Here is a 24290-nt window from a genome sequence, read left to right as displayed (position 1 = left end):
ATTTTATTGCATTTGGGTCCTTTAATAAAATAACCATAATCTATTGAGCCATAGTTCCTAACTCTATGCAAAAAAAGTATTTGGTCATTGTTTGAGTACTGATGTCATAATTTACTTTGAAAGGGATTCCGAGAGCCAGCCCTAGTCGGGCCCGTGCTCGGCTCCGGCCGGCCGGGTTTTCGGCCCGGGCGCCCATGCCCCTGCAGAGCCGGTGGATGTGGAACAAGCGGGAACCAGAGACAGCTTTAGGAATTGGGGTTCCAGCAAGTGCCTGCACCCATGTATGGAGACTGTGAATTAAGCCTTTGCCCCACGCTGGCTAACGGAGGAAAGAACCTTCCTTCTTGGTCTCTCTCCCCTCCGGGAGAAGGCGTGGAGTCCGACATTTTGTGGGTCCGTTGAGAAGGTACGAACTTGGTGGCGCGGAAAAAAAAAAAAAAAAAAAAATGTGTGCTTTGAACTTGAAACAGCCGCAGGATACAGAGCCAGCCCTAGTCGGGCCCGTGCTCGGCTCCGGCCGGCCGGGTTTTCGGCCCGGGCGCCCATGCCCCTGCAGAGCCGGTGGATGTGGAACAAGCGGGAACCAGAGACAGCTTTAGGAATTGGGGTTCCAGCAAGTGCCTGCACCCATGTATGGAGACTGTGAATTAAGCCTTTGCCCCACGCCGGCTAACGGAGGAAATATGTAATTTCTGGCAGAATTTTCCCAGGACTTTATACAGAAATCCAAAACCGCGCGGACGCGGCAGCGTCCGCGCGACTTAACATTTATAATTGTCATCAATGTGAAAGGGTTCCATTTGAACAGGTCAGACTTGGGGGGAAAACTCCAAATAATAACAGTAAGTTTTTGTTGAAATATTGAAGGTTCTTAATGTAACAGCCACCTCTGGACTATGAGCTAAGCAAAAGCCCCACGCTGGCCAACGTGGCGTGGAGTACACCATACTATGAGGCGCAGGAAGGGGGATGAGGGGGAAAAATTAAAAAAAAAAAATGGAAAAGGAAAAAGAGAAAAAAAAAGAGAGAGAGAGTTATGTCAACTATAGTGAGTTTTGTGTTGAATTATGGAATGTAATCAAGGTAAAGAAAAAATGAAGTGAAATTCATTAGTTATACAGTAGGGGGTAGGGGGTGGGGGCGGGGGGTAAACTGGGGTTTCTGGTGGTGGAATTTGGGCACTGGTGAAGGGATGGGTGTTTGAATATTGTATAACTGACATATAAACCTGAGAACTTTGTAACTTTCCACATGGTGATTTAATAAAAAAAATAAAATAAAATAAAATAAAATAAAAATTAAAAGAAAACTATGAAAGGCAAAAATAAGAAAGATAATAAAAACAAATAATAAACATGATTAAAAAATCAAAAAAAAAAAAAAAAAAAAAAAGAAAGGGATTCCAAAAAATAATATTTAGGGCTGGAGCAATAGCACAGCGGGTAGGGCGTTTGCTTTGCACGTGGCCAACCTGGGTTCGATTCCCAGCATCCCATATGGTCCCCTGAGCACCGCCAGGGGTAATTCCTGAGTGCAGAGCCAGGAGTAACCCCTGTGCATCGCCAGGTGTGACCCAAAAAGCAAAAAAAAAATTTATTTTAAAGTACTCTTGGTCGGGGGCTGGAGTGATAGCACAGTGGTTGGGCTTTCGCCTTTCACGCAGCTGACCCGAGTTCGATTCCTCCACCCCTCTCAGAGAGCCCAGCAAGCTACTGAGAGTATGGAGCCCACACGGCAGAGCCTGGCAAGCTATTCGTGCGTATTGGATATGCCAAAAACAGTCTCTCAATGAGAGACGTTACTGGTGCCCGCTCAAACAAATCGATGAGCAACGGGATGACAGTGACAGTGACTCTTGGTCGGGTGGCTAGAAAGGGGCGGATAGAGAAATTGGGGGTGGCTAGAGAAGTAGATGGATGCAGTCCAGTCTTACTGTTCATGGCAGTTCTATCAAGTTCACACACTGAATCAGCATACACTTAGCCAGTGTGGCTGAAGGGAATCCAGGATCAGGTATCTTCAAGCCTCTAGTCTCACTCTCTCCAACAACTGATGGGGTATAACCTTGCTTTATATGGACTTCAGTTTATAGGCACCTTACTTAACACATATTGTTGATTAGCAATGGACTCTTACCAACAGCACCATAACCTTGAGCTCTGCTAAGGTCTATTTTGGTGAGGTATATCTTAGCCACCCCATTGATACTTCAGCATAGCACTGGGGGTCATTTTAACCCTCTTCTTCAGTACGTGGTACACAGAATTTCCCCAAGTCATGTAGCCATTACATGTTCCAGCGCTACATTAGTGAGAGGCTAACAGGATGATGCACTGTTTTTTGTTTGCCCACAGTGTAAAAAGGTTGAAGAAGGGTGATTTAAACAGTCAAATCACTGGCAAAAAAAAGCACAAAAATGTGACTCCCACAGGCCACAGGAGGAACTCCTATTTGGTTGTGGTGCTGAAACCCAGGACTGAATTCAATCAGATTCTGCTTCCTGAAGCACACAGATAGGTTGGCTCAGATGTCCTGCTTCTCTGACTGCAGGTGTCCTCAAGAGACTGTGCAATGCCTTCTTAGGTTGGGCTACAAGTAAATTTGGGGGAGTAGGTGGATTGGCAAATACAGAATCCATGAATAATGAGGATTGAGTGCATGTAATAAGGTGAGCATAATAAAATGTAAATTGTAAGGATCTGGAGTATTTTGTGAGCATATAACACATTCTCCCTATTTTATGTCTATTTGCATGATTTTATACTATTTGATAGAAATTGTTTTGTTTGTTTCTCCTCAAAGGTGGATCCAGCAAGGCCCTGGAACATGGGCTCTTGGGAAGGGTCCTTGAGCACCCCTCTTTATTCAGCAAACATAAGCAGATGGAGGGATGAAGGGAGGGGAGAGTCTTTGCTCTTTGGCAAAGGGGGAGTGGAGGAATTGCCAGGATGAGCACTGGGCTGAGAGGCAGAGCTAGAACAGGAGCAGGCGAGATCTGAGGGAGGGTTCAGAATCTGCCGCTCACCAGTGTTGTTGCTGAGACTGTGGAGGACAGAGCAGGCCCAAGGGGCAGCCCGGGGGTTCCAGCAGTCACTGCAAGATGAGACTCAGAGCCGGCTGCATCTCGGTCTCATCAGAGTGTTTCTGAGGCCCAGAGGGCTCCCGGAGAAAAGGAAGCTCACATTCACACAGATGACACAAGGGCCTGGAGCATTGTAGATGCGGTCCTGGGTCCACTGACACCACCTGGGACCACCCCACACATACACACACACCAAAAGGGGGGCACTAAAAAAATAGCTACATTCAGTGCCCCGTCAGTGCTGGACACCACATTGTGCTGGACACCACATTGCCTGACCCCTTGGATCGTTGCTGAACTCTCTTCCCCAGCTCCAGTCCCTCCCACGGGCTATCCTGCCGGCTAGAGTCAGCCACACTCGCCAGTCTAGTCTACAGCTGTCCTGAGGCCCATGTGCGCTGCGTCACCTCCTTTCATCGCCACCTTTACCCTCCATCCATCTGACCTAAGCTGCAGCAGCTCTCTGGCCTCCTTCAGGTCCGTGTGGTCCCATCTTCCCCCCCACCCCATCCCACCCGCCAGGTGATCCCTCTCCTCTCCTCTCCAGGTTCCCCCGGACTCCAGGGCCCCCAGCCCTGCCTCCCGCAGGCAGGGGATCTGGACCCAAGACGAGGTGGGGCTGGTCCGAGACTGGGGTGCAGGGCTGCAGGGCAGGAAGCTGTGGTAGGAAAGTGCTGGTGACTGGGTTTGACAGGCTCCTCCTGCAGCGGCCACAGGTGCAGCCTGCGTAGTCAGGAGTGCGCCGGTGCAGATGTGGGGTGCGGGGGACTCTGTGCCGGCCAGAAGCCACAACTAGCCATGTTGCCCAGGGGCCCTTGTTGCCAGAGGCCCAGGGGCTTTTTCTGTGCCTTCTCACCTCTCCCAATTTCCTGCCTTTCCTGGTAGTGACACAACAGTAACCACAACTGGGGCGGAGCTGGGGGGGCGGGGCCAGCGTGGAAGGAGGAGGAGAGGGTGGTGTGTTGCTGCACCCACTCTGTCCGGGAACCCCACCCTGCCCTTGGATTTGTGAGCTCCTCGTGAGCTCCAGAACCCTACTGTGACCTTGCCTCTGTGGATTTGGGGCGGCAGCAGGGCCGTGGGTGAAGCCAGCCTTTGACCCTGAACTAGTTGCTCCCTTCACAGTCATCTTTGAATTTGCGTGTGTTTGGAGGGGTGGAGGTGGGGAGTAGGGATCAGGCCCAGGCTTGACATGCAAAGCATGTACTGTTCCACTGACCCACAGCCCAGCCCTCCACAACTCTGAGGAAAAGCCTGCAGGGATCAAGCATATCTGTTCACGCAGACCTGATACCCCCAACATTTCTCAAAGGAAGAAAAGTGAGGTGAGCTAGTAGATTCTCAGAAGCTATGAAAAGTATCTCAGTGGCTCCCCAGGCCCAAGAGGTCTGGCTAGGGGGTCTTCCTAGCTGAGGGTTCACTGTTCCACAGAACACACTCAGCATCGGGGTCCAGAGAGGAGACAGAGGCATCAGGCAGGGAGGAAAGGAGTTGATCTAGCTGCCCTGGCAGGAGCGGGCGATGGTGGAAGCAGGCCTGGAGGGCCCACATCAGCAACAACCTTGAAGCATGCCACTTCACTGCCCGAGACTTCAAGAAACCCCAAACCGCCTTTCCTACCCTTGGTGCCTTCGTGCGAAGACCCCTGGGCCTTTAACAGAAGAAACACGAGTGTCTGTCAGCCAACAGAACATGTCACGGCAAGCACGGTTGGCATTACACCATACATGGCCACTGGAAACCTCTTCTTTCTCCTCCTGGCACAGGGCACAGAATCATGTGTCTTCCACATGGCATAGTGTGGTCCAGGCCAGCAAGAAGCTCACTGCACCCCACATGGGAATGGGTCTTGCAAAGGTTTGGGGGACACAGAGGATGTGAAAGACCCTGGGATAAGGCTCGCCAGGCTCAGCCATTTGGTAACCTGTCCTTCTGGGCTTGCCACTCACCCAGACTCCTATGGATTCGCATGCTTGTCCCCAGGGCTTCTGGGACCCATTGTCCCCTGTTGGCCCACCTGATGGTCCACCTTCTGGCCCACGTGATCAGGGTGAGCCACACACTGTATCAGCATGTTCGCAGCTCTCACCATGGACTTGCCACCGGGCTTCAACGTCTGTGCTGCGTGTGCAGTCAGCCACAGCCACACACACTCAGGGACATGGTCACCCAACACGGCCCCTCTCAGAAGGTCCCACATATGGCCAGCCAGCAGGGCCCCTCTTGGAAGCTCCTGTCTGACAGCAGTGTGGCTGCCAGAGTCTCGTGGTAGAGATTTTGGTGCCCACTCGAGCACTGCCCACTCCATCCAGTGCCCACCCCAGTCATGGCTTGGGGGCGAGGGGAATGCAGGACCCGGAGTGTGGCCTGTAGTGGCCATCAGGGCTGAACCGGGCCTCTGGGCCTGCAGCTGTTTGCTCACACCCAGGTGAGTCCATCAGGGACTGGACTCCAAGGCCAGAGTTCCCACAGCCCTCTGTCCCCAGCTGACTCTAGAGTCCCTATTCTTGGACAGTCAGGGTCGTCAGTGTGGGATGCCAGGGGACACCCCTCTGCGGCTGGCTGAGGACTGGCCTGTGCCCCTCAGCAAAGAGCGTCCCCTCTCTGGTGTGAGACTCACGTTGCACCAGGAAGCCAGTGAGAGCTTGAGGGGAGGAAGAGGCTGGAGTCAGAGTCTGACAGATGTGGGATGTTTGGCTGGTTCCAAGTTGGACATGGAGGGGGGATGTGTTTGCTGCCTTCTGACTCATGTCCACAAAACACCAGTCATACATCCGTCATGAGCAAAAGTGATTCTGGGTACTCTGGAGCAGCTGCTGGGGGCAAATTAGCTCTGGCCAAAAATCACACGATGCGAGGTTTGTGGTGCCTGGGAATCTCCGGGGTCCAACACTTGAGACCACCCCAGCTATAGTACAGCCAGGCCCGAAACCATGGAGGGCCTGCAGCGCAGAGGTGAGAGACTTGCCACAGTCCCACACACAGGGAAGTGACAGAGCAGGGACCCAGTCTAGACTGCCTGGCTCCAGGGCACAGTCCTCCAGGCCATCTGACCTGGGTGTCCCTGCCAGGGCCGCAGAGAGAGGCTGCAAGGTAGGGGTGCCAAAGACAAGAGCAGCCCCCTGACCCTGATGAGACCAACAAAGCACTTGTCAAACTGCTCCCCACACAAACCTGTTCTTTCCCACCAAGTGGCCAAACACCTGCTAGGCACCAAGATTTGCATCTCCATTTAACAGACGCATACTGAAGCCCAGAGAGGCCACACGACTTGCCAAGAGCACACAGCGATTGAGTCAGATTTGCGCCCATCACTCCTTCCTCGCCATCCCCACTTCACCGGAGCTCTCCTGTAAGAACCGCCCTGGGTGACATTTTGTCATTCAGGTTTACCCTCTGCTTTTCCTGTTTACAGCCCTTCGATCTTGGTGGCCAAAGCACATGTTTGTCTGCTGCCTGGAGCCCAGGCCACCGCCCTGACGGGGCCCAAGAGGACGTGGAGAGTGAGCAGGCATGCCTGCGTCCCCGGGCACGACCGCTCAGCTCAGCTGCTTCCTTCTCCAGGAGCCACCGGCCTCCCCTGCTTCTCCCCAGTGGACTCCTGAATCTGTCCTCCACCCTCAAGAGTGGCCCAGAGCCGCTCCCTCCAGATCCACTGACCGGGGTCTGGGCATGGGGCCAACCAGTCTCCTGCAAGCTCCCCTCCACTGCCCACCACTCACAGCTACTTCTCTGAAGAATTGGGACCAACGAGAAGCCAGAGCTAGAGCAGGGCTAAGGCACTTTCCTTTCATGCAGCCAACCCTGCGATCCTCGGCTCCACACGGTCCTCTGAGCCCCGTCCAGGGTAACCCCTGAGCACAAAGCTGGAGGATCTCCAACTTCCACTGAATATAGCCCCCCAAAACTTGGGGACCAAAAGCCAACAGAGTCCCCACCCAGACCTCAGTGCCAGCCACTTCCCGCCCACACCATGCCCAGGGGTTCTCACTGGGGAGATTGCGTTGGACTGCCTAGTGCCCCTGTGGTGACACTTGGCAACCGAGGGGCTAGTGGATGCCACTTACCTGGACACTCAGTGGTGGTGGTGGTGGCGCTGACAGAGGCTGGGGCTGGAGCGGAGCTGGAAGGCCTGAGTGCTCTCGGCAGCGGATTTCTCTGAACCTCAACTTATTTCCTTGCTGCAAAGACAGGAAAGGAGGCTGTGTTTGAAGTTGACGTCAAAGTCACCAAGTGCTGCGTTCAAGGAAGCTACAGGCCCCACGCTCCAGACAACATTGAGCGTTTCCGGGTCCAGCCTGTCCATCCTAGGGCTGGGGAAACTGAGGTTTGCTATGGCAGTGGGGGTCCTGCCAATGCCAGTGGCGCCCCCAAACCTGGGAGGGGAACTGAGTTCCTGGAAGAGGAGTGGGAGGGACTGTGGAAGGGGGATCCCCAAGATTCAGTGAAAACCAGACACTCCCACTTCCGCCCTCTCTTGGCTGAACTGTTTCTCAGAGAGAATTTTTGATCCGCTAGAGGTAAGAGATCAGAGACCCAGAGCCTTTATTCCTGTGGACAGATTCACGGGCCTGAGGAGGGAGAGCAGGGTGGGGCACTGTGCACCCCTCGGCACACAGGGAAGGAACCTCACCAAGACAAGGAGACAGGGGTCCCTTCCCATCTTGCCCAGCCCAGTGCCTCCTCAGACTCCCTCCATCTTTTTTCCCTCCCTTCCCTCACATGGCATTCTCCAGATGGCACCACCACCTAGTGGGGGGGCGGGGGTCACACCTTGCTGCCCCTCCAACCTTACATGGCTGCCTCCTACCTGGAGTCCACTTCACCCACATTCCCTTCAGGGCCCCAAGGAGTCTGGGGATCTGCTGGGCCCCTAGGACACTTGGAGGTCAATTTCTTTCTCTTGCAGGTTTAGGTCCTATGGGTGCAGCACTGTTGGAGCTTATCGTCTTGATAGAGATACTGCACCCCCCCCAACCACCAAAGCGCCCAGGGCCCTCCCCAACTGTCCTGTTGTCATCTGTGGTATCATCTTCATCCCTCAAGGATCCCCCCCAGTTGTTTGATCAATTCTGTAACCCAAGGGCAAATTTGTCATCATTCAATACTGTTCTGCTTTGTTTCTCTCCATAACAATGAGTGAGGTTTTCCAGTATCCATCTTTCCGTGGGGACTGCTTTCTTCAGCACTGCCCAATGGGGCTGCGGGGACCTATGGTACTGTCCTCAGACTGTGAGGACCCTGGGAACAAGGACCTCCTGATCCATCAGTGTAGGGCATCGGTTGCTCAAAGATGCGTGTGCACAGCCTGGCCGAGACATAGCCACCCACACAGGCCATAGTCATAGTCATATGACAAAGCTTATTAGGAAAGACAATGGTTAAATAGAGTCTGAGGGAGAATGCCCATGTGTACTAATGAGCAGGTGGCAGAAGGAGGTAGGATATTGCTCCGACTAGGAAGAAGCTGCTGGAGCACTGTCCTTGATGCTCTAAGTCAGAGAAAGGTTGAAATATTGCTGACACCCAAAGTCCCATGTCTCAAACCCTCAGGCCACCAACAATCAAGGCCAATTAATCCATGTTATACTTAGAGAATATTTCCCTGGCAACAGCCTGGTTCCCAGAGAAGTCAGCAGCTGGGGTACTCCCTACAGGCCCAGCGACCTCTAGTGGACAACGGGTTGTGCCAGGGAGACCAACATCGGACCACTGCTGAGACAGGAACTAGACCCTTCCTGCTCCAAGCTGGGCGCCCTGGCCTGAGTTCCCCCAATCTGCCTTACTTTTCTTATTGCGTTCAATCCCCAGCTCGCCTTTCCTGGGATTCTCTCCCAACTCAGCCATCTTTTATCTCTATTAATGGTTTAGCTCACATGTAATAGTGTTAGCATTTCAGCTTTGAACTGAACTGTGTACAGTTATTGCATCTCACTCCCACCAAAGTGTCAAAAACCCTCCACCTCTGTCCTTATGTTACTTCTGATTGACCTCTTCTTCACCTCACCTATATTCCCCATTTGTTGGGTATTCTCAGTACCATGACCCCTTGTTTTGTTCCTTATATTCCACAGATGAGTGAGTCATCCAGTACCTGTCATTTACACTCTGATTTGAGTCACTTGATACCCTCCAATTCCATCCACCTTGCAGCAAACTGGAGGATCTCGTCATTTAGCTGCAGAGTATTCCATTGTGCACAGCGTCTTTGTCCATTCAGCTGCCTTTGAATATTCGGGTTGTTTGCATATTCTGGTTATTGTATTTAGTGCTGCCTTGATCATAGCTGCACATATGTCTTTCTGAATTGATATTTTCATTTGTGAGGGACAGATGCCAAGAAGCATTGTTGTAATTGCTGGGTCATAAGAAAGCTCTGTTCTTTCTTTTGTGAGAAATCTTCATACCATTTTCATAGAGATTGAGCCAGAGAGCATTTCCACCAGCAGTGAATGATGGTTCCTTCTCTACCACATCACAGGCAACACTGGTTGTTTCCCATTTGGGTTGGGGGGGAGGAGGGTAGCACAGCCAGAGATGCTTAGGGATTACTCCTGACTCTGCACTCAGAAATTACTCTTGTGGTGCTCAGGGGACCATATGGGATGCCGGGGTCAAACCTAGGTCAGCTGTGTGCACAGCAAACACCCTACCTGCTGTACTATTGCTCTGGCCCCAATGTTTCCAGTCTTTTTCATATTTTCCATTCTCACAGCTGTGAGATGTTTTCTCATTGTTGTTTTGATTTGCATTTCTCTGGTAATCAGGGACAATAAACATGTTTCATATGTCCACTGGTCATCCATATGTCCTCTTCAGGGAAGTATCTGCTAATCTCCTCTCCCCATTTTTTGATAAGTTTATTAGATTTTTTGATGCTGAAGGGTTTTTGTTTTAAATTTTTTTTAATTGGATCGCAGTGATGTACACAGTTACAAAGTTGTTCATGACTGGGCTTCAGTCATATAATGTTCCAACACCTGTCCCTTTACCAGGGTACATTTCCCACCATCAATGTCCCCAGTTTCCCTCCCACCCACCCCCACCTGCATCTATGGCAGGCACTTTTCTTCTCCCCTACCTTTCTCTCTTTCCTTTTGAGAATTACAGTTTGCAATACAGAAAAGTTATCATGTATATACCTTTACCTACCTTTAACACTTAGTTCTTGTGATCAGAGTGATTTTTTTCTTTTTGGGTCACACCCAGAGATGCTTAGGAGTTACTCCTGGCTGTGCACTCAGGAATTACTCCTGGTGGGGCTCAAGAGACCATATGGGATACCAAGGATTGAACCCAGGTTGGTCTCAAGCAAGCATACACCTTACCTGCTATACTATCACTCCAGCCTGATTATTTCTATTGTTGTATACTGGACCCTTCTCTATCCTAACTGCCCTTTGCCCACACACACCTGTGGCAAGCTTCCAACCACTGTGTGGCTGAGTTTTCTGAGAGGTTTATATATCTTGGCTATTAGCCCTCTATCTGATGTATAGCATAAAAATATTTCTCCCATTTGGTCGGATGTCTTTACTTTAATCTGAGGGGTTTTTTTTTGTCATGTAGGAATATTTTAATTTAATGGGTCCCCCCCTGGAAGGGGACAGATTTTTGTCCCTCGGTCTTTCCTTTCAGCAGCGGCAGCATGGTGACCACCATCTTTTAGAGCCCATTGGACAGAGGTACGAGCTTGCAGTGATGGGCGTGCAGGAACTCTCAGGATGGGGGGCGGGACCAGCGTTGCTCCCCACCCAGACAAGACCAATTTTCAGAACTCAGCGGCTCTGGCAGAAATTTCTCTGGACTTAATTAATAAAATAAAAGAAATCCAAAACCACGTGGCTCATATGCTCTTCATTATCAGCAACAGAAAACAAATTATCAAATGATGTCTTTTCGGCAGGTCTGATTGTTGGGGGAAAATTCCAAACAATAATAGTGAGTTTTCTGTTGAAACATTGAATGTAAACATAGTAAAGAGAGAGTAAAGTGAAAATCATCAACCACACAGGCAGGGTAGGGGGTGGGATGGGAGGTATACTGAGGTTTTTGGTGGTGGAACATGTGCACTGGTGAAGGGATGGGTGTTTGATCATTGTATGACTCACACTTTAACCTGAAATCTCTGTAACTGTTCTCACGGTGATTCAAGAATGAAAAATAACTTTAAAAAAATAAATAAATAAAATTTTGAGAAACTGGACGCAGTATCGCTCGCCGAGACCAGAACTCTAGGGCGACACCCCTATTGTCCTCTGACTTCTCCGGGTTTCTTAGTCCCTCTTATATTAATATTTTTTTTGCTTTTTAGGTCACACCTGCAATGCTCAGGGGTTCCTCCTGGCTCTGCACTCAGGAATTACTCCTGGTGATGCTTGGGGAATCATATGAGATGCCAGGGATTGAACTCAGGTTGGCCGAGTGCAAGGCAAATGCTCTCCCCACTGTACTATTGCTCCAGTCCCTATATTCTTTTTTTTTTCTTTATGTTGGAGTACTGCTATTTAGTCAGCCAATGATTAAGCTAATTGAATTGGGCATGAACTACACATTACTTTTTAAAATTCAGAATGTTAATTTAATTTTATTATTATTATTATTTAATCATCATAAGATACAGTTACAAAGCTTCCTTGTTTGAGTTTCAGTCATACAATAATTAATCATCCACCAGTGCACATCTTCCACCACCAAGGTTCCCAATATCCCCCCACCCATCCCACTCCTCCCCCTGCCTCTATGGCAGACAATCTCCCCTTTAGTATTGCTTGTTCTGAATAGTATAAGATGTCCGAGGCCATGAGAGTGGCCAGGTGCTCCTGAAATTCGAAAATTTTAGATAACTAGGATCTAGAGAAATCTCTGCAGCTCACTGCTCGGTTCAAAGATTCTTTTGTGTGTCTCTGCATCATGGCCATTAAGGAATTTAAGTAGCAGCCGGAGGCAGTTTGTGGGTATGACCTCCAGGGCCCCATGGGGATGGGGGATGAGAGGGACCAACCCACCCCATATCCCTTAAGGCCTGGAGTTTGCCAACAATGCACCCACTTCTCACTGGATTCTGGAAGTTGTCAGCCACTGGGGCTTTTAGGGGGCAGATGGAGGGATGATGCCTGCCCCCGTCTGAGGCACCCAGGTAAAGTCAGCCTGGCTTAAAGTCTGGAGCCATCTCTGCAGGGAGCTGCTCGGATCAGAGATTCTTTTGAGTGTCTCTGGATCATGGCCCTTGTTTCCATCTTTTCTAGAGAAATAAACTATTGGCATGTGCCCTGCAGGGTGCGTCCACTCGCCTGCACTGCGCCACCAGCCCTAACTGCAGCTTTTGGTCTCTTTTGAGATTTATGGGTCTCTGAAATAAGGCCAATAAATGAGTTTGTATAGCTGAACTGGAGTTGGTTTGTGGGTGTGATTCCCACACACCTAAATTTTTGGCTGTTTAATTTCTTGGTAAACTTGGCTCCAAGTTGTTGGGGTCTGGCCAAAGGCACAATGGCAATTATGGGGTATCTGGAAGTCTGAAGGCACCATCAGGCTGTTGATGCACTCGCCCCACAGGTACAGGTTAACCTGCTGGCGGCACCGTACCCCCTCCTCTTATATTCTTGAACTATCTTTTGTAGTGAGCTGGAGCGATAGCACAGTAGCAGGGTGTTTGCCTTGCACACAGCCAACCCGGGTTTGATTCCTTTGCCCCTCTCAGAGAGCCCAGCAAGCTACTGACAGTCTCTCGCTCGCACAGCAGAGCCTGGCAGCTCCCGTGGCGTATTCGATATGCCAAAAACAGTAACAACAAGTTTCACAATGGAGATGTTATTGGTGCCCGCTCGAGAAAATCGATGAGCAACGGGATGACAGTGACAGTGACAGTGATCTTTTGTAGTTTCTCTCTTGCCCCCTCAGGGATGGTTTGTACTATTTTGTATTGGGTTTGTCTTGTTTGTCTTTGCAATTCTTTGTGCTGTCTGTATTTCTCTCATCATGGGTCAGGAAAATTCAAAAGGGCTCCCCAAGTCCCTGGATTTGGCTCTAAACAGGCTGGTCAGGCTGGGGAGAGGAGGTGGGGCAAGGTTCCCAATCAGCCGACAGGGCTAATTTTGCCCTGTGACTTCCCCTTCCTTTCTCAGTCCATCAGTTTTCTCCTTACCCATTCTTAAAGGTTCAGATTTATCAATCAACTGTATATGTGTACACGTGCAATGTGTGTAGTCAGTTCGTCTCTGTCTGTCTGTGTGGAACACTTGAATGTTAGAGCCCAGAGCCCAAAGAAGAGAAATAAGAGCTTTGTGAGACAGTGCAGAAATAAAATTAGGCTATTTAGTTTAAAACATGAGTTTCTTGGGGCTGGAGTGATAGCACAGTGGGTAGGACATTTTCCTTGCACGCAGCTGACCTGGGTTCGATTCCCAGCATCCCATATGGTCCCCTGAGCACCACCAAGAGTGATTCCTGAGGTGTAACCCCTGTGCACTGCCAGGTGTGACCCAAAAAGCAAAAAAGACAAAACAAAACAAAACAAAAAAGTGAGTTTCTAAAGTTATAGGATTGGTTGCAAAACTTTCGCCCTACCAGTGTTTTATTTTATCTCAGAGATTTTTAGTAACTTAAATGTCTAGAGTTGCTTAGCAAAGAGTTAATAAATGTTAAATCTCAGATGTCAGCCTAATAGTCTGGAGTCACAGGATTATGCCTTGCTGAACCTTTTAAAGATATTAGGCTTTTCTGCTGAATTCCAGACCAGCTTCAGAAATTCTTGCTGAAAAATAAAAATGAGTCACTTTAAAATTTAAGCTCTAAGAATAGCCCCCTTTGGCTTCAGTGGTTTCTGAACATGGAGAATTGTGTGGGTGAGGTGCAAGGCCCTGAGCTGCCCCAGTATCTTCAGGGGACACCAGTCAAGTGGAAAATAACTAGTCCGTTTTCTTTTCCATATTGTCAATTAGTCTGCACAGTAAGCTTTGTTACCAGGTATTAACCTAATATTGACCTTATCCACAAATGTAAAATCCTTATTGTTTCATGATAATCTATGAGTGCTTTAATTCTCTTATATGTTTCCTTAAATATCAGAATTCTAAAGATAAAACTCTTAGACCGGCCTGCTCTCCACCGAGATGTAACCCTGGCAGCCGCATGTGTGTGGCCTCTCCGCTGCTGAATGAGCATGATTCCAGAGGCCATCTAAACTACTTTTGGTATCAGCAGCTTCTTGCAGAAATGTCTCTAGACTGGCAACTAAGCCGCAGCCCCATGCTGCCCCAGGAGGAAAGGTTTTTCTCTCTCCCCTTTTCCTTGCCTGGGGGCACGGCGTGGCGACCGCCATCTTATGAGGACCACTAATGGGAGGTATGAGCTTGCAATGATGCAATTTCTGGCAGAAATTTCCCTGAACTTAGTTGCTAAAATACTAAAATGCAGAAATCCAAAACCGCGTGACCGCGATAGCTCATATCTCTTCATTCTCAGCAATGGAAAAGAAATTATCAAATGCTTCCTTTTCAGCAGGCCTGATTCTGGGGGGGAAACTCCAAACAATAATAGTGAGTATTTTGTTGAAATATTGAATGTAACCAAAGTAAAGAGAAAGTAAAGTGAAATTTATCAGCTACACGAGGAGGGGGGAGAGTAATGGGGTGGGAGGTATACTGGGTTGTTTTTTTTTGGTGGTGGAATATGTGCACTGGTGAAGGAATGGTTGTTCGAGCATTGTATAACTGAGACTTAAGCCTGAAAGCTTTGTAACTTTCCACATGGTGATTCAATGAAAAAAAATGTAAAAATTAAAATAAATAAATAAATTGAAAAGATATAGAGCGGGGCCAGAGCGATAGCACGGCGGGTAGGGCGTTTACCTTGCACGCACCCGAACCGGTTCGATCCCCAGCATCCCATATGGCCCCCCAAGCACTGCCAGGAGCAATTCCTGAGTGCAAAACCAGGAGTAACCCCTGAGCATCGCTGGGTGTGACCCAAAAAGCAAAAAAAAAAAAAAAAAGATATAGAGCAATAATAGATTTTAATTCTAAAAAAAAAAAGAACTTAACTCTTATCTTTACCAATATTTGCTTCTTAATGTTTACCAGACTGATGATGTAAGAAAGAAAAAAAAGTTTGTCTGTTTGTTTGTTTGCTTTTTGGATCACACCCGCGATGCACAGGGGTTACTCCTGGCTCTGCACTCAGGAATTACCCCTGGCGGTGCTCAGAGGACCATATGGGATGCTGGGATTAGAACCCGGGTCGGCTGCGTGCAAGGCTAACGCCCTACCCGCTGTGCTATCGCTCCAGCCCCCAAAAAGTTTGTTTAAAAAAAAAAACTCTTAGTATCTTTCAGTTAATTCCTAATGTGAAGTGAACTTTTGCCAAGTGAATATAGGTTATAAGAACTTTAATTGTGGGCATTGTAAACCACTTTGGATATCTATAGAACTGATGTGACACCTTTGAAATAACACTGCAGAGTATAGTTTTGTCATGCTAAATGAGAAAATGATTGGCAACTTGTGTAAAGGAAATGTGTAGAAAGTTTGAGGTTATGTTTTTGGGGTTGTGTTTTTTTTTTTTTCACTTTTTGGGTCACACCCAGCGAGGTACAGGGATTACTCCTGGCTCACACACTAAGGAATTACTCCTGGTGGTGCTCGGGGGACCATATGTGAAGTTATATTTTAAGGAAAGGAACTGACCTTTGTTTTTTTGGTTTTTTTTTTTTTGGTTTTTGGGTCACACCCGGCGATGCACAGGGGTTACTCCTGGCTCTTCACTCAGGAATTACCCCTGGCGGTGCTCAGGGGACCATATGGGATGCTGGGATTAGAACCCGGGTCGGCGGCCGGCCGCGTGCAAGGCAAACGCCCTACCCGCTGTGCTATTGCTCCAGCCCCAGGAACTGACCTTTATAACAAGATCTATGGAAAAGATATTAGATGGATGATCTACACTCCTGATACAGTGCTCTGAGACTATTGAATTCTTTTAAAAGGTTACAGGAAATCAAGGTTTTCAACATGGGATTGAATGAATTAAGCATGTTATACTGTATGCTTTATTCCTACAGAGCGTAGTGCTTCTTTTGACTAGGACCCACAGCAAAAGGGTACATCTCATTGTGAATAAAGTGAAATATTTGCTTTTCTCTTCTTTGTACCTTCCGTATGATGCTTCATGGTACTATGTTGGTTTGCATAAACCCAGATAAAGGTCTTTCCTCTCTGTAATAGGTTTAATAGGTTCTACTCTCATGCAGATAGGAAAACCAACCATGGGACCCCAAAGTCCTCTTCCAGGGAAACAGTCAAAGGGATTGATCTAAATGACAAGAGCAAGTTAAATAAACCTCAGGGAAACTCTAGAGGCAGGCTGGCAACAAGGAAGGACTGGAAATAGTTCCTGCTATGGAAAATGAGGAATCTGGAGATCTGCAATGACTGACCCAGTCTGGACCCTGCTCTCAGTATCAGAAACCTGGAAACCAGGATTGCTCTGAGCCCTGAAGAAGGGATGGGATGGGTTCCTTTCTGCCAGGACACTCCAGTGGAAAGTGAGAGGCCCAGGGCCACCTCCAGTCCATCGTGGGGTCTGATCTTCACATCTTATGGCCAGGTTTGGGTAAGCCAGAAAAATTAATGTTACTATTGGTGTGTCTCCTGTCTTTGGCAAATCCCCAGGACTACTCAGTAAATAATGGGGCACCCCAAAGGAGAATTCTCCTTTGCTGTGCTTATGCAAAGGAACAGGTTCAATTTATTAAGTCATCTGGCAAATTTAAAGTGAAGGTAGACGGAAAACCATGTTTCTGTAACTTGCCTCTTTTGTGAAAATCAGATTCTAGTTTTACAAAGGTAATTAAATAAATAAATAAATAAATAAATTCTAATAGGCTTGTTTAAAAGGTAGCCCTCGTAGGCAAGCCAGATAAAAACTTGGTTTATTGACTCTAAGTCAGCAGCCTAGTCTATAAAAGGAACTCAAGGTTGTTCATGCTGTCACCAGTCTGACCAGTGGAAGCCAGAGCTTTACCAAGGGGAACCTCAGCTCAAAAGACAGAATTGCTCTCCCCAGCCTGCCAATTGGCTGAAGGGCTGAGATAAAACATTTGAACTAGTTTAAGTATTGGTTATTAGTTCTATGTACACATAGAGTTATTTGGAGATAGTAAGAGAAGCAACTCAGAATTGTGCTTTATAGGTCCCAGGTCTAATCACTTCAAAGTGGTATTCCTCAGCCTAACTAACTTAGGCCTCCTCTCCTATGCTTTCGAAAACCCAACAGTTCCTTGCCTGGGTCTCATTGAAGATGACATAAAATTTCACCCCTTATGCAGGCAGGGTCTAAAGTCCCATTGTCAGCATGAAGCAGCTCTGGAAGATGGACCTTTGACCATTTTCCCCTTTAAGGATTTAAGGTGGTAAAATCTCTAGGGGGAGATTGTGTAGCAGGTAGATTAAGGGAGTTCCCCTCCCTCCGCTGAAGAACCGTCAATTTCTTCCATTTGCCTTATTGTGGGTGCAAACCCCTCCGCCCCCATCCCCATAGAAGAACTTTACTTCCTTTGAAATTCTTTATGGTCAACCACCACCACTTCAACTTAGTCTAAAAGAGGACATGTAGGCCGAAATGTTTGATCACTCTCTTCTGCAGTCATTCCAGGCCTTACAGGTATCTAGGCCCAGCTCCAAGAGGGGCTCAGAGTGCACCACCATAGCGAAAGGGAACCAGTAATTCCTCACCTGTACACACCAGGAGACCTAGTCTGGATCCCGCGACATAAGACTGCCACCCTTGAACCTCGGTGGAGAGGCCCCTGCACCATGACCCTGACCACACTGATCGCTCTGTAGGTGGCTGGAATCAAAGCCTGGGTCCATGCTTTACATGTGGAAGCTGCCTCTCCCTTGAAGAACAGGATGACACCGACCAGTGGCATGTCCAGACAATGGGATACGATCCCCGATCCCCTCAAGATAAGACTGGAGAAAGTGACTTAAGGGAAGCATGGGAGAGGCACAGGTAGTTAGTTCTCTGCTTCTGCTTGCTCCTAGCGATAGCTACAGAGCGAGCTCCTTATGTGCCCAAGTTTTGGCACTAGATGCTTTCTGATGCTCAGAAAGGTAGAATTATAGCCAACCTCACTCAGAAAGGGATGGAGGCTCCACAGTTTAACCTTGATCTGTGCCAGTTATGGCCCATACTGGGACTTGTGTACATTCAGGGACCTATACCTTGCAAGATTCCCTTACTGAGCCTATTGTAACCAAACTATAGAGTGGCCTCCCAGCAATTATACCACAGGTCAGCTGGAAGAGCCCCTATACCGGGGACCCAACAACACCTGGTTTGCTTACACGTATGGTCTAACCCCTTGCTTGTCCCCTTCCTACTTGATTAATTCCAATCCCCCTGAATTGTTTTAAATGGTAGAGATTGTGCTATAGGTACATTGTTATGGAGTGGGGTCTGGGAGGGTCAACTGGTCATCCTGGCTCATCTCCCTAATAGTTTCAACTACTGTCTCTTGCTATTGCTTTTGCTTGCTTTAATTTGGGGGCCCTGCTTAGTAAATGCTTTGAACAACTTTGCACAATGCTGCATTGGCGCTGTAAAGATGTTGGTTCTGCATTCCTATTATAACTCCCTGAACGGACAGAAGAATGTTGGTAGAATGGGTCAAGGATTTGATTATAGCCAACCCCACTCAGAAAGGGACAGAGGTTCTACCAAAGTGGAGTGAACCAAAGTGCAGCCATTTTAGTTGTTAGTAGCCATTTTGTTATTCTGTATGATTATGTAACTGACAGCTGAACTGAGAAGAATCTGAGGCCACATCTTGGGAAAGGGAACAGAAAGAACAAAATTTACAATGCTTGCAGATAGTGCCAGCCAATCAGTAAAATGAAGGAATCTAGTGGTTGATCAAGCATGGAAAGAATAGAACAAAGGAGCACCCATAGGTGACACTGATCAATCAGCTTACAGGTGAGTTAGAGAGAAAGAACAATGTGGTTTTAGGGTACTTAAACCCTTTCCCGCAGTTGGTGAGGGTTGTGGAGGTGCAGCCCTGGCCAGTCAGTCTGTAGCCCCCCTCTCTCCCTCCTTCCCACCATCCCTCCCCAACAAATATTTTTAATAAAATTTTTGAACTCCTTATGGGTGTCTTGTGTTTGAATCACAGACCCTAGCAGTATGATTCCATACAAAATTTAGTAGAATTTTTAGTGAATTTAGTAGAATTTCTATGTCCTTAAAATGACATTGGAAATTTGAGGAGAGTTAAATTGAATCTGAATAATATTTTAAGTAGAATGATCATTTTGCCTGTGTTAATTCTTCCAACCCATGAACATGGAATATTTTCCCATTTCTTGGTGTCCTCTTATATTTATACCAATAGTGACTTGCAGTTGTTAACACTTTTTACATCTTTTTAATGTCTTTGACATATTTTAATGTTTTTTATATCTTTTGTTAAGATGATTCCTAGCTATTTGATGTTTTGGAATTTTTTGGGGGGCGTGGCTGCATCTGGCAGTGCTCAAGGCTTACTTCTGGCTCAGGGGACCATATGGGGTGCCAGATATCAAACCATGGTAACATTCTACTTACTGGTAACATTTTTTAGGTGGACAAAATCTGGGTCACAGTCAGGGGTCTGTTCGATCTCTGTGCTCTGATGCTGAATGCTCTGAGGACCATATATGGTGCCAGAGATCTAACTGGGGCTGGCCACATGTGAGGCAAACACCTTAACTCACATACTATCTCTTTAGCTTAATTTACTGGAAATATGAGGTTGGGCATTTTGTCTTTGTTTATGCTGAAGGTGTAGGTTTTGTACATGTGTCAACTAGTTTATTTTTAAAAAGAAGATATTTTACCCTTTCCTTCTCTTTTTGTTGTTGATGTAATGACGAGCTTGCACTCACTTGGTTGCTATGTGCTAAGAGTTCAGACTTTGTTGTGGTTCCTGAGTTCCAAAAGGACAGTGTTATCTGCTGACAACCAGGGGTGGGAAGGCAGTGCTGAGAATCACACCTGTGACCTTAGGCTTTCAAGGTGACACTCAACCACTAAGCTAATCCTGGGCCCAATTGAGAGAGTGAGAGAGAGAGAGAGAGAGAGAGAGAGAGAGAGAGAGAGAGAGAGAGAGAGAGAGAGAGATGGTTTTGGTTTTAATTTCTTTAAAGATATCTTGTGCATAAGATTTATGCTGTTGCTATTCTTTAATTTCATAGGCCCAAATATGTCCTCTTCCCATTCCTATGTTGCTATTCCAACCTCCAGTAGATGAGAATGTGAGTCCATTTGAAGTGCCTTTGCAGAGGTGACCAAGTAAGAATGAAGTCTTAACAGTAGGCCCAAAACCAGAATGAATAGAGTCAAGAGGAGAAAATTCGGACATAGATGGGGAAGATGGGCAGATCCTGGGGAAAGAGAGGCCCTGCTAGCAGAGGAGACAGGCCTCCACTGCTGGCACACCCACAGTGGACACAATAGCTGGCATCTTGTTAAAGCACTTTGTCTCAGAGCTAAGAAAATGGCCATGGTTGTTTAAGCCCTCCCTCTGCCCCCATTAGCCACTGATGTGCCTGACTGCTGAGGATTCGGGGCTAAGACGCACAGTGTAATGCCACCTCACCCCCACCACCACCACTAGGAGATCCCTTCCACGCCTGTGCTACACACAGAGCATGATGGTGAGGTGTAGGATAACATGGGGTTTGTCCTTTTAGCCTTGCTAAAACTAGGGAACATAGTTTTCCTTAAAGCAATGTCCTTTCTGTATGGACACAGGAAGACAATATTGTGCTTGTAACCTGGGAGTTGATTGACTCCAATAATATTTACTCCTGAGCATCTGCTTTCTTAACTCAATTGCCCTCAGTTCCTAGCACCCCAAAAGCAGGTTCCCGATGAGGGACAGGACGGATCCAGGGCAAGCGGTGAGTTATGTGCTACCCTGGCATCGAGGTAGGCCAGGCAAAAGTGCCACAATATTCAACTATAAGTTGAGGGCATGATCATAGACAATGCTGTCATGATCCAAAAGACTAGGACCCTGCTAGGGTTAGGAAGATTAACCTGGCCTGAGGACTGTATAGTGAGATGTCCTCAGGAAGAACCAAACTTTATATCTCTTACTGTGCTCATACAGAATGACATTGCTAGAAATATTAGAAGTAGATTTATTATAACTATTTAAGCAGATTACTAGCTCACACCCGAACACACCCTTATTTGGAATCACCCTTGAGAGGATCTCCTTAGATGAGATTTCCTTAGATGAGATTTTGTTAATCTCCTCAAAAAATGGTTTTACCCTTCTTTGTTGATTTGTTGATGTTAAACCCACCTTTGTGCTACTGCCCTATGTAACTTGCTATATAAAGTAAGACTGTGGGGCACAGAGAGGCCCAGACTCAGAAGAAGCGGAGAGAGAGAATGAAATAAACTGATTGAGCTACCAGTTTGGCCTTCTTCCTTCCATCGCCTGCCCTTGACCGACAGCACACACAGCGGTTCCGGAGCACCGAACGCGGGTGGTGAGACAGAGCCACCCGGAGAGCCCTTGAGTACACGCGCCCCTCGGTGTGCCTTAGTTTTTTACAGTGAGGATTACAGAATGGGTGCTAGATCATTTGTAGAACCTAAGACAAAAGGAAAATAGTGTGGGAGTGGGGAAGTGCAGCTAAAGGTGCTGAAATATGGAGATTTTCCTTTTAAAATATTTTGATACTTATAAAATGTAATAAATGGAAATAGTGAAACTTAAGCACCAACATCAGCTTAAACTCTTGTTGATTTTTGGCGTTAAATTAAGTCATATTATCAGTAACATACCTCTTTTGTTGCTATTGTGATGACCAGAGGTAGCACATATCTGGTTGTGGTGCTCCAATACTTGAATGCCATGTCGCGGGATGCTAACAGCTGTACTATGAGGATGATGCCCTATAGGTTATACTAGCTACTCCCAATTGTGATACTAGGGATTAAATTCTGGGCAAGGCAGACACTTTGCCACAGAGCTGTTCTTGGGTCCAATAGCACTTTGTTTTGGTTTTTTTTTTTTAACTATCCCCAGTAAAACTCAGAGGCTTGGTGCTTAGATCACTCCTGGTGGTGTTTGGGGAGCCATCTGGTACCTAGGAAGGAACCTGGGACTACAACATGCAAAGCACATGCTCCAATCCTTTGAGCCTTTCCATGGCCACTATTATTATGAGGGTCATCCCGTTAATACTCAGGGATCACTCCTGGTGTAGTGCTCAGAAATCACTCCCTGCAGTGCTAGGGTTGCCTGATTTCTAACCCAGACTTCCCACATGAAGAACACGTGCTCTATCCTGTTGAGCCACCCCCTATCCCTTAAATCTTAGAATATTTGTATCACCTCAAAAGTAATATCCTATTTTCTAGCTGCTACTCCCAGTTTCTTCTTTCCCATGATCCCTGGCAAACACGGTCTCCTTATCTGTCCTATAAATTTATTTATTCTGTATGTCATATAAATGAAATCATATGTGATGAAGTCCTTTGTGACCAAATGCTTTTTTACTTACCATACTTGGGAGATCTTCATCATAGCATGCAGCAGCACTGCTACATGGCAACAGCAGGCATATGTGGTTCTGAGAAATGCTGCTTCAGTGATTCCTGCATCACTGTGTGATGGCTGGAACAATCTGGACCTTGAAGCTGTATACTGAACCCCCACCATGACCTGAAACAGCTCTCTGTGACACAGGACTGTAATTCATGCCTCTCTGTGGCTGATAGTCCTTGGCAGGGATGTGCCACCTTCTGTGAGCCATCTGTCAGATCAGCCACTCGGGTTGTTTTCACCTTTGGCTACCTGAAAAATGTTAAAAGCACTTTATGAATTTGCTGCTCAGACTAAATAGATTTTTATGCTCTTTGTTTTAGGATGCAGTATATTCTGGGAAATTCTGTCAATGTGATATCAGGTCTGGAGAGGAAAGCAAAAGCAGGAAGATGGTCCTTGTGATGGAGGAATCTGGAGAGTTCTCCAGGAAATAAGAGCTAGGGAGAGACTTAAAGTTGTAATGCATGCATGTGCCACCATGCTGAGGCCTTGACTCAGACCTGTGAGGACCACTGGGCCCCAGGCACCACTGTTTGGGCTCAGGGCACAGAACCAGCTGACCTCACACTTCAGGCCAAGTATCCTTTGGAGTGGCTCCCTGTAGACCCCCATCAGCCCCCATCAGTATTACCCCCACTCACCTGATTTCTCCAGCACCACTGGGTATGGCCACTATAAAAATTGTAAAAGCTAAGTAAACCAGGGACTAGCAAGATGGGTCAAAGAACTGGAGCGTGTGCTTTATACACAGGAGCCAAGGGTTCAGCTCCTGGCACTCCATGGTCCCTCAAGACTGCCAGGTGTGAGCCCCAGACAAAAAGTTATGTATACCAGAGTCCTAAAGCAGAAGATCCAAACGTGTCCAGGTGGCACAAAGGGACGGCAGTTCCATTATGCCAACATTTGGACAATGGGTGACACTGGTGAAAGGTGGAACTGCCCTTTCCAGGCACTTTGAAAACCAAAGGACTGTGAACAAAGGCTTTACTGCAGGGGCAGATGCTTCTGTCCTGTGGGTTCTTTTTCTGGAGGGGGCAGCACTGCCAGTGATGCTGGGGTGCTTCGTGTGGAGGCAGGTGTCTAAGCCCGGGCTCCCACAGGAGGTCGACTTTGAACCCTCTCCGGGTCCCCATGGTGTGACTCTGATGATTCACTCATATCTCCTAGGAGAGAGACCACAGCTTTCGATACCAGCTGCCTGCTGGGTTCTGTGTCCCATTAACCAGCCGCGCTAACTCCTTGTCGGGCTGAAAGCTGCTCTGTGCCAGAGCCTCTGAGGCTCAGCAGATTCTCCGAGAGAAACCCAGTGAAACACGTCTTGTTACTGATCTCATATTCCATCCAGATTCTTGAAGCTGCTTCATGAGTGTTCTGGGTCCCAGCTCACCCTCCTGAGGCGAGGGGGGTGGGGTTCCTCCTGGGTGGTGGCCACTCCTTAGTCAAAGACAATGGCCTTGGCAGTAAATCTGGAGAATTCCTCCCGACTGGAGGCCGCCCACCACCCTAGAGGAAAGTGTGAGAGCTCAGTCTCCGCAGGGCTACAATGCTGAGCCCTGTCACTGCCTCTCCTGATGGAGCCGTTCAGCACCCGCAGGCAGCGACCAT

The 24290-nt window shown here is 47.7% G+C and overlaps 1 protein-coding gene and 1 pseudogene across 1 annotated transcript in view; both read right to left on the bottom strand.

The window, feature by feature from the left end:
• LOC129399576 (uncharacterized) overlaps positions 1 to 24290 on the bottom strand; it is a 378786-nt pseudogene that overhangs the window by 294402 nt on the left and 60094 nt on the right.
• The window catches only part of LOC101542134 (tyrosine-protein kinase ZAP-70), a 40238-nt gene that overhangs the window by 11150 nt on the left and 4798 nt on the right, over positions 1 to 24290 (bottom strand). Inside the window, exons 2-3 of the mRNA XM_055119781.1 lie at positions 22642 to 22934; positions 7150 to 7263 (exon numbers count right to left, since the gene is read on the bottom strand). The gene's annotated coding sequence lies outside the window, so the exon portion shown is untranslated. The remainder of the gene's footprint in view (positions 1 to 7149; positions 7264 to 22641; positions 22935 to 24290) is intronic.

Source organism: Sorex araneus, chromosome X (genome assembly GCF_027595985.1).
Source record: "Sorex araneus isolate mSorAra2 chromosome X, mSorAra2.pri, whole genome shotgun sequence".
Taxonomy (NCBI): domain Eukaryota; kingdom Metazoa; phylum Chordata; class Mammalia; order Eulipotyphla; family Soricidae; genus Sorex; species Sorex araneus.
The sequence above is the reverse complement of the archived record's forward strand: the minus strand, read 5'-3'. Positions and strand labels throughout refer to the sequence as shown.